Here is a 10,224-nt window from a genome sequence, read left to right as displayed (position 1 = left end):
TTACAGACCCATCTCTTGCTTGCAGATGGCCTGGGTCTCTGACTGCCATCCTGCTACAGACTAAGACTTCGAGTTTGGGCATATTCCGTAGCTCTCCTGATCTTAAGTTTCCTCACTAGTTAAAGGAGGTGTGGTCTTTGTCTGGTCTGCCTCACTCACTCAGCCTTTCATTCAACGCATTTGTGTTGAGACCTTTCAGACACTGGCCTCTATACGTCTTGACACCTCACGTGATCTTTTGGGTAAAGAACAGAGTGATCAAGGTGATGCCAGCAAGAAAGCAGGATAGGAAGTCTCAGCCCTCATCCCCGACAGAGACATCCAAGCGACACTAGAAATACCAAAAGATCTTTACGAGAACTCCAGAAACCAGCTCAGAAGTTGCAGTCCCGCAGGCAAATACAAAGCCCAGAAGAGCCACGTTGAAGAGTGTAAGAAGAGCCATTCCACTTTATCTGTGATTGCCACCCCCGCCCGCAGGCCAGCACAGCTCGTACCTGGGGCGCGGGGTGGGGTGTGGGGAAGAGAACATGAGATGTGCGTCACCGTTCCGGCTTCCAGGGGGCTGCCCAAGGCACTGGTCTCTGTCTCTCCTGACTTGAGGGCTAACAGAACCAATGCAGTTCGGCTGTCTGCAGGCTGCCAAAAGCAAGGAGGAGTGAGGGCAGCTTTCGGCAGCACCAGAGGGCCTGTGGTGCTGCAGACAGAGGCCAGGGCAGCTTGGTGTGATCAGAAGATGACCGACTTCGTAGCTTCTCCCCCAGGAGGGAGAGAGAAGGGCAGAGCATGAGTACAGCATTCTGGCTTTCTGGAGACGTGCCTCAGGACGGGTATCTATCTTGCCTGCTCTGGGGAGCTGACAGGCAGCTGGCGTGCTTCAGATGCCTGGGGGCTGCTGAGAACAGAGGAGAGCCAGGGAACGTGCAGTTCCTTAGACAGGCACCAGAGGGATCACGGGATTCCGTGCCCCTTAAAAAGAACCCGGCCAACCTAATTGGGAAGTTACGTGCACAAGCCCAGAGAACAGTGCACCTACCCCGCTCCCATCGGAAGATTTCAGAGGCCCAGGAATATCTAGCTGGGCTAATTGGTGAGGGTATTCCCCTGTATAAAGCCTGGGAGAGGTGACTTTTTTCCAAGCATAAAACTCAGCAAATAATCACAAGGCACGTGAACAAACAAGGAAAGATGTTCCAATCAAAGGAACAAAATTAATGTCCAGAAACCAAACCAAAAAAAAAAAAAAGGAGCTCTCTGAATTACCTGTCAAAGAAGTCAAAATAATTGTGTTAAAGGAGCTCAACGACCTACAAGAGAACACAGACAACTAAACACAATCAGGAAAATGATGCATGAACAAAATGAGAATATCAACAAAGATAGAAACTATTAAAAAAGAACCAAATTGAACCGAAGAATACAATAACTGAATTTAAAAATTCAGTAGAGGGGTTCAATAGCCAACTCGATCAACAGAAGGAAAGAAAACTCAGAAACAAGTCATTTGAAGTTACAAAACAAAGAAAGAATGAAGAAAAGTGAAGAAAGACTAAGGAACTTATAGGACACCTTCAAGGTGACAACATAGACATTATGGGAGTTCCAGAAGGAGAAGACAGAGAGAGAGAAAGGAACAGAAAGCTTACTTGAGGATAGAATGGTCCAACTCTGAGGAAGGAAATGAACATCCAAATTTAAGATGTTCGAAGAACTCCAAATAGGGTTTCCCTGGTGGCGCAGTGGTTGGGAGTCCGCCTGCCGATGCGGGGGGCGCGGGTTCGTGCCCCGGTCCGGGAAGATCCCACGTGCCGCGGAGCGGCTGGGCCCGTGAGCCATGGCCGCCCGAGCCTGCGCGTCCGGAGCCTGTGCTCCGCGACGGGAGAGGCCACGACAGGGAGAGGCCACGACAGTGAGAGGCCCGCGTACCGCAAAAAAATAAAAATAAAAAAATAAGTCACCAGGGAAGAATGTCATCTTAACAATATTAAGCCTTCCAGTCCATGAACACAGGATGTCTTTCCATTTATTTAGATCTTTAATTGCTCTCAGCAATGTTTGTACTTTTTAAAGTATGACGATTACACTTCCTTGGTTAAATTTACTCCCAAGCATTTCATTCTTTTGGAGGCTATTTTAAGTACAATTGTCCTCTTAATTTCCCTTTTGGGTTACTCACTGTTATCGTATAGCAATATAACTAATTTTTGTGTGTTGACCTTGTCCTGTGCACTTTGTTGTATGTTTTTAGTGTAGTGATATTGTTGAAACACCAATAAAAATAGAACTAGGTGCACTGTTACTGTGGTTATGCTATAGCTGTGAGATGCTGGGATGTGCAGGTAGTACTTTTTAAAAAAAAATAAATTTATTTATTTTATTTATTTTTGGCTGTGTTGGGTCTTCATTGCTGCACGTGGGCTTTCTCTAGTTGCGGCAAGCAGGGGCTACTCCTTGTTGAGGTGTGTGGGCTTCTCATGGTAGTGGCTTCTCTTGTTGCTCTAGGCGTGTGGGCTTCAGTAGTTGTGGAGCGCAGGCTCAGTAGCTGTGGCACACGGGCTTCGTTGCTCCATGGCATGTGGGGTCTTCCTGGACCAGGGATCAAGCCTGTGTCCTCTGCATTGGCAGGTGGATTCTTAACCACTGTGTCACCAGGGAAGTCCTGCAGGCAGTACTTTGATTAGTGACCTTTACAGAAAACTCTTTGACAGCGTGAGGGCCATGAAAGGCTCAGTAGGGTGATCTTTTGAAACCCTTTACCCGTGTACAGTGCACAAACTGCTTTCCTTCCTGATGTATGTTGTTAGGATATCTCTGAAGTGCTGTGGTCGGCACGGCACAGTACATGTACTATTCTCTTAGTGTCAGATGTTGAAGCTTGGGTTTAACAGAGACATGAGTGTGAATGACTCTGCACGGTGGTATCTCTGAGAATTCCGTATTTATCAGCTGGTGGTGCAGTTAATCCTTCAGTGCAAGATGTGTCTGTGACACCCTGTGATTAGCAACATGTGCTGTGTGTACTGCTTTCCTTAGTGACGTGTGTTGAGACTTGTGTTTAACTGAACTGGGTGCGTGACTGATCCTGTAGAGCTGTCTCTGTCTATCACTGAGTCAGTCACTGTGTGGTGCAAATACTCTTTTCTGTAGTGATGTGAGCTGAGACTGTGTCACCAAGTATGTGGTTCAGGTAGCTTGTTATTCTGTGATCCACGTTTTTTTTTTTTTTAATTAATTAATTTATTTATTTTTGGCTGTGTTGGGTCTTCGTTTCTGTGCAAGGCCTTTCTCTAGTTGTGGGAAGTGGGGGCCGATCTTCATCGCGGTGTGCGGGCCTCTCACTATCGCGGCCTCTCTTGTTGCGGAGCACAGGCTCCAGACGCGCAGGCTCGGTAGTTGTGGCTCACGGGCCTAGTTGCTCCGCGGCATGTGGGATCTTCCCAGACCAGGGCTTGAACCCGTATCTCCTGCATTAGCAGGCAGATCCTCAACCACTGCGCCACCAGGGAAGCCCTGTGATCCACGTTTGAACACTGTGTTTAACAAGCTGGTTGGTAAGTATATGACGATACTCGAGTAGAAGCGTGTGGTTCAAGTGCTTCATTCTTATGGGATACACGTTTGAACTATGATTGAATTGAGACAAGTGGATAAGTGAAGAACTATGATGCTATGTGTGGAATGTTGTGTCATGGGTGTGGCTCACATGCTCCATTCTTCAGCGATATATATTTAATCACTGTGTTTAACAGAATGAAGCATGTGAATGAATGAATATAGTGTTATGTCTTTGAAAATTTGTGTTTAGAAGTGTGTGGTTCACATATTTCATTTGATACATGCCTAGATTCCTTGTTAGCTGAACTAGGTGCCTTTGTAAATGAGCACAGCATTATCTCTGTGAAACATTGTGGGAAAGGGTGTAGTTCATTACTTTTAAGTGATACACATTAAAACACTTTTAAAGGCTTACATGTGTGAGCAAAATGGCGGATTGGAAGCTGCCAGCCCTAGCGATCCTCAGTGTGATTATCAGTCATTTCTCAGCAGTATTCTTGGAGGCCAGAAGGCAGTGAGATGACAAATTTAAAGTATTGGGGGAAAAAGCTGTCATCTAAGAATTCTATACCCAGCAAAACTGTCCTTCAAAAATGTGGGAGATTGCTTAACACTATTGAGCTGTATGCTTAGAATGGTTAAGATGGTAAATTTTGCCACAACTGAAATTTTTAAAAATTAAAATTAAAAATGTGAGGGAGAAATTCAAACATTCCCAGATAAACGAAAGCTGAAGCACTTCATTAGAACTAGACCTGCCCTACAAGAAATGGGAAAGGAAGCCCTTCAAGTTGAAGTGAAAGGACACTCACAATAACTTGAAGCTGTACAAAAATATAAAGACCTGATTGCTCTATTGTTTTCCACAATGCTCTGAGGCATAAACTGTTCCACAAACAAATCCAATCAAACTTTGGCTCCATTGAAGGAATCATTTCTGATGTCAGTGTTTGACCCATATGCCAGGAAAAAGCAGGCAAGAAAAACTGCTTGTTAGAGTGACAAGATGTTAGATTTAACTGAAAAAGGCTTTAAAGTAGTCATTATAAATAAGTTCACAGAATAAAGGAAACCATAATTAAAGAAGTAAAGGAATGTATGATGAAAATGTTGCACCAAATAGGAAATATCAATAAAGAGATAGAAATTACTTTAAAACAACTAAATGGGAGATTCTACAATAACTGAAAAAAAATTCACTAGAGGAGCTCAACAATATATTCAAACTGGGAGAAGAAAGAATTAGTGATTTTGAAGAGAAGTAAAGAGAAATTATGCAAGCCAAAAAACAGAGAAAAAATAATGAAGAAAACTGAACAAAATCTCAAAGAATTTCGAAACAACATTAAATGTAATGGTAGTACCAGAAGGAGAGTTGAGAGAGAAAGGAGCAGACAAAAATAGTTGAAGAAATAGTGGTTGAAAACTTCCAAAATTTATTGAAAAACAATAAACTTGGAGGGAGACGCAAGAAGGAAGAGATATGGGAACATATGTATATGTATAACCAATTCACTTTGTTGTAAAGCAGAAACTAACACACCATTGTAAAGCAATTATATTCCAATAAAGATGTTTAAAAAAAAAGATTTAAAAAAAGCGAAAAAAAAAACACAATAAACTTTATATCCAGGAAGCTCAAAGAAGTAAAGGAAGATATGAAGACAGGGTCTCATAAAATAGAGAATAATAATAAAGACATAGAAAATATATATGGAAATTTTCAAAGTACAATGAAAAAAATAAAAATTTTGTTAAAGGGGCTTAACAGTAGATATGGACTGTCATAAGAAAGAATCAGCAAATTTGAAGATAGATCAATAGAGTTCATGCAACTGAAGAACAGAGAGAAAAGAGAGTGGATAAAAATGAACAGAGTTCCTGAAAAATATGGGATACACTTAAGTGTACCAACATACATGTAGTAGAAGTGCCAGAGGAGAGGAGAAAGAGAAAGAAACAGAAAAAATAATGACTGAAAACTTCCCTAATTTGCTGAAAAACATTAATCTACACATCCAGTAAGCTGAAAGAATTCCAAATAGGATAAATACAATGAGATCCACACCCAGACATATCATAGTAAAAATACTGAAAGACCAAGAGAAAATCTTGAAAACAGCCAGAGAAAAATGACTCATCACATACAAGGGAACCCTAATAGGACATTTCATCAGACACAGTGGAGGCCAGAGGCAGTGAGATGACAGTTTCAAAGTGCTGAAAGGAAAACAAAAATTGTCAACCAAGAATTTTATTATCTAGCAAAAGTATCTTTCAAGAAGGAAGATAAAATAAAGATATTCTCAGAAAAATTAAAAATGAATCATTGCTAATAGACTCGCCTTTAAGACACACCTTAAAGACACACTGGTTTTCAGGCTGAAAGCAATGAAACCCAGATAGAAATTCACACACACACACACACACACACACACACACAGAGGACACATACACACATAAACAGAAAGGAAGAGAGAGAAAATGTGTACAGATAGTTTGTAATTATAAAAAATGATATAAATGCATATTTCATCTTTTCTTAACTGATTTACAAAGTAATTTTAAAATCAATGACCTAAATATAAAAGCCAAAATCATAAAACTCTTAGAAGAAAACACAGGGTAAATCTTCATGACATTGGCTTTGGCAATGGGTTTTTATATATAACACCAAAAGCACAAACAACAAAAGAAAAATAGACAAATTGGACTCCATAAGAATTCAAAACTTCTGTGCATCAAAGGACATCATTAAGAAAGTAAAAGGACAACCTACAGATGAGAGAAAATATTTGCAAATCATATATCTGATAAAGGTCTAGTATCCAGAGTATATTAAGAACTCTGACAACAACAAAAATACAAATAATCCAATTTAAAAAGGGGAGAAAAAAAGGGGGAGGGGGTTAAATCAACATTTCTCTGAAGAAGATATACAAATGGCCAATAAGCCCATGAAAAGATGCTCAAGATCATTAGTCATTAAGGAAATGCAAACCAAAACCACAATGAAATACCACTTCACACCCATTAGGATGGCTATTATTACAAACAAACAAACAAACCAGAAAATAACAAGTGTTGGTGAGGATGTGGAAAAACTGAAAACCTTATGCACCGACAGTGGGAATATAGAATACTGCAGCCACTGTGGTGTTTCTTCAAAATAGTAAATATAAAATTAACATATGTCCCAGAAATTCCATTTTTGAGTATATACTCAAAAGAATTGAAAGCAGACACTCAAACAGGTATCTGTATACATGCGTTCACAGCGGCATTATTCACAATAACCAAAAGGTGGAAATAATCCACGTCATCAACAGACGAACGGACAAATAAAACATGGTATGTACACAAAATGGAATATTATTTGGCCGTAAAAAGGAATTAAATTCTGACACTTTACAACCTGGGTGAACCTTGAATACCCTAGGCCAAGAAATAAGCCAGTCACAAAAGGACAAATACCATGTGATTCCGCCTATATGGGGTATCTCGAGTCACTGAAGTTGTGGAGACAGAAAGTAGAACGGTGGCTGCCAGAGCCTGGGGAGAGGGGGACGGGGAATTAGTGTTTCATGGGGACAGAGTTTCAGTTTGGGAAATCAAAAGTTCTGGAGATGACGATGGTGGTGATGGTTGCACAACAATATAAATGTACTTAATGCCACCGAACTGTACACTGAAAAACAGTTAAAATGGTAAACTTTATGCTATGTATAACTTATCACAATAACAACTAATAAATTAATTTTTTTTAACTGAAATACAATTGTAAATGGTGTGGGATGAATTAAAACTTGCAGTCCATCACCGGGTCATGGGTGAAGGTTATGGGGTTCTCCCCTCTCTTCTGCCAAGGGGAGAATGGGCTAGAGACAGGGTTCAGTCCCAAGTATAAGGTGGGGTCTGACCACCTGTTCCTTTACAAACAATTGTGCCCTTGTGGAATTAGGAAATCATCTGTAGCTCCCAGAAGGGGCTGATCCTATAGACATTAAAGTTCATGGCAATACTTTCATCCAGGGGAGGCGTGAGGGGTGCTGGGGAGGCTGGCCGATTTCCGCAGTGAGGTAGAGCCGGGGGCTAGCCTGCAGGCCCCGTGCCACACCTGGCGGGTGAGCCTGCCCTGAGCTAACGTGGCCCACCTGGGTGGCCTGGGGAGCCGCAGTGGTGGCTGTGGACCTTGAGGGCCTGCCCTGTGAGGAGCTGTGTCTGAGCCGTCCAGGGCCGTGGCCAGCGCGGCCTGCCCTTCCCCACTGCCTGGACCACGATGCCAGCTGCCGGGCTCTGCTCAGTCCACACCGGGGAAGAAGTATAAGGACCACGGGCGCCGGGCCGGCTGAGCGCGGACAGTAGCGTTCCTGGCCAGCCATGGTCCTCTTACGGGGCCTGAATTAGTTTGGTGTCCTGGGAAGACTGGCAAGTCTCGAGCTGTGGTTGGCATAATTTAGGACAGGGACAGGCAAGAGCAGTAACAGTCACCATCTGCCATCTTTTGTTATTTGGGGGCCTCTTCTCGTTATTCCTCAACAAGCCCCCTTTGAGACAGAACGTTCCTGTGTTTTGCATACGGGGAAACCACGGCACAGAGAACGGCAGTCGGTGGACAGGGGCGCATAGCAGGTAAGCGGCAGAGGGGAACCCTGGCCGCAGCTGCTCCACGGGCCTGGCACTTGTGGGCGCATCCGCTGCCCCCTGCCCTTCAGCCAGTGCACCAGGAACACACGTGTAAGTGACCACGCTGGCATTTCACTGGCTGCAGGGAAGGAAGATGCAGACGGAGGGCAGCGGGGAGGGCTGGTGGAAGAACACGTTACAAGACTGGGCATCATGCCGGTGGTCTGGTGCAGCAGCTAAGGAAGCCCGGCTTTGCTCTGGCTGGAGTGCTACCAGGAAGCAGGGACAGTTCTACGACTGGGTGCTTTGTGGGTGACCTCATGTATGTCTTTTCTTAGACAAAATTATGAAGCAGCCTTGTCTTGTTTCATTTTATCCTGGTCTCTGAGTAACCCCAGTCACCTCTGAGGTTGATTGCCTGTGAGGGTTTTTATGTCCCGCAGAACGAAACGGCCTGGCTGTGAGCCTCAGACAGCTTGTGATCATACTGAGATCTAGCTATAAGTGTCAGATCAGTTCCAGATGTCAGGGGCTGCTTTTTTTTTTCTCTCTCGGTTCCTCTTTTGGCCAAAGACGGGTGACATCAGGCAGCAGGACATTAATTCATGATGTCCAGATTTTTACCCTTGTCAAGATTCTGCTGATTAAGATCAGAAGCATGTGTATTACACATACTCTCTGGTTGATTCGAGGTTAATCTCTTTTTTCTTTCTGTTGTAGGATGCATTGTTGAAACATCTGATGTGACAATGGCTGTGCAGTAGCATTTAAAACGCTGGACGCACACGTATCACAGCAAAGGAAAGCATCGACGAAACGAAAAGACAACCTACTGAATGGGAGAAAATATTTGCAAATGATGCGACAGACCAGGGGTTAATCTCCAAAATTTACAAACAGCTCACACAGCTCAATATTGAAAAAACAAACAACCCAATTTAAAAAATGGACAGAAGACCTAAATACACATCTCTCCCAAGAAGATACACAGATGGCCAACAGCCATGAAAAGCTGCTCAACATCACTAATTGTTAGAGAAATGCAAATCAAAACTACAGTGAGGTGTCACCTCACACCGGTCAGAACGGCCATCGTCAAAAAGTCTACAAACAACAAATGCTGGAGGGGGTGTGGAGAAGAGGGAACCCTCTTGCACTGTTGGTGGGAATGTAAATTGTGCAGCCACTGTGGAGAACAGTATGGAGGTTCCTTAAAAAACTAAAAACAGAGCTACCATATGATCCAGCAATCCCATCCCCGAGTATACAACTGGAAGAGACAAAAACTCTAATTTGAAAAGATACACGCACCCCCAATGTTCACAGCAGCACTATTTACAATAGCCAATACATGGAAACAAGCCAAGTGCCCATCAACAGATGACTGGCTTAAGAAGATGGGGTATGTATGTGTGTGTGTATATATATATATATATATACACACATGTATATATACACATATATATACACATATATATACACACACATATATATATACACATATATATACTATATATACACATATATATACACACACATATATATATACACATATATATACACATACACAATATATATATATACACACACTATATATATATACACATACACAATATATATATATACACACACACACACACACACACAATGGAATACTAGTCATAAAAAAGAATGAAATATTTCCATTTGCAGCAACGTGGATGGACCTAGAGAATATTATACTTAGTGAACTCAGAGAAAGACAAAAGCTATTTGATATCACTTACATGTGGAATCTAAAAAATAATACAAACGAATCTATACGCAAAACGAATCTATATACAAAACAGAAACTGACTCACAGACATAGGAAACAAACTTATGATGACCAAAGGTTGGGGGAGGGATAAATTCGGATTATGAGAATAACAAACTACTATACATAAAATCAGTAAGCAACAGGGATTTACTGTATAGCACAGGGAACTCTATTTAATATCTTGTAATATCTTGTAATAACCTATAATTGAAAATAATCTGAAAAAATATATATATATATATATA

This window comes from Physeter macrocephalus, unplaced genomic scaffold (assembly GCF_002837175.3).
Source record: "Physeter macrocephalus isolate SW-GA unplaced genomic scaffold, ASM283717v5 random_1646, whole genome shotgun sequence".
Classification (NCBI taxonomy): Eukaryota; Metazoa; Chordata; class Mammalia; order Artiodactyla; family Physeteridae; genus Physeter; species Physeter macrocephalus.
The sequence above is the reverse complement of the archived record's forward strand: the minus strand, read 5'-3'. Positions refer to the sequence as shown.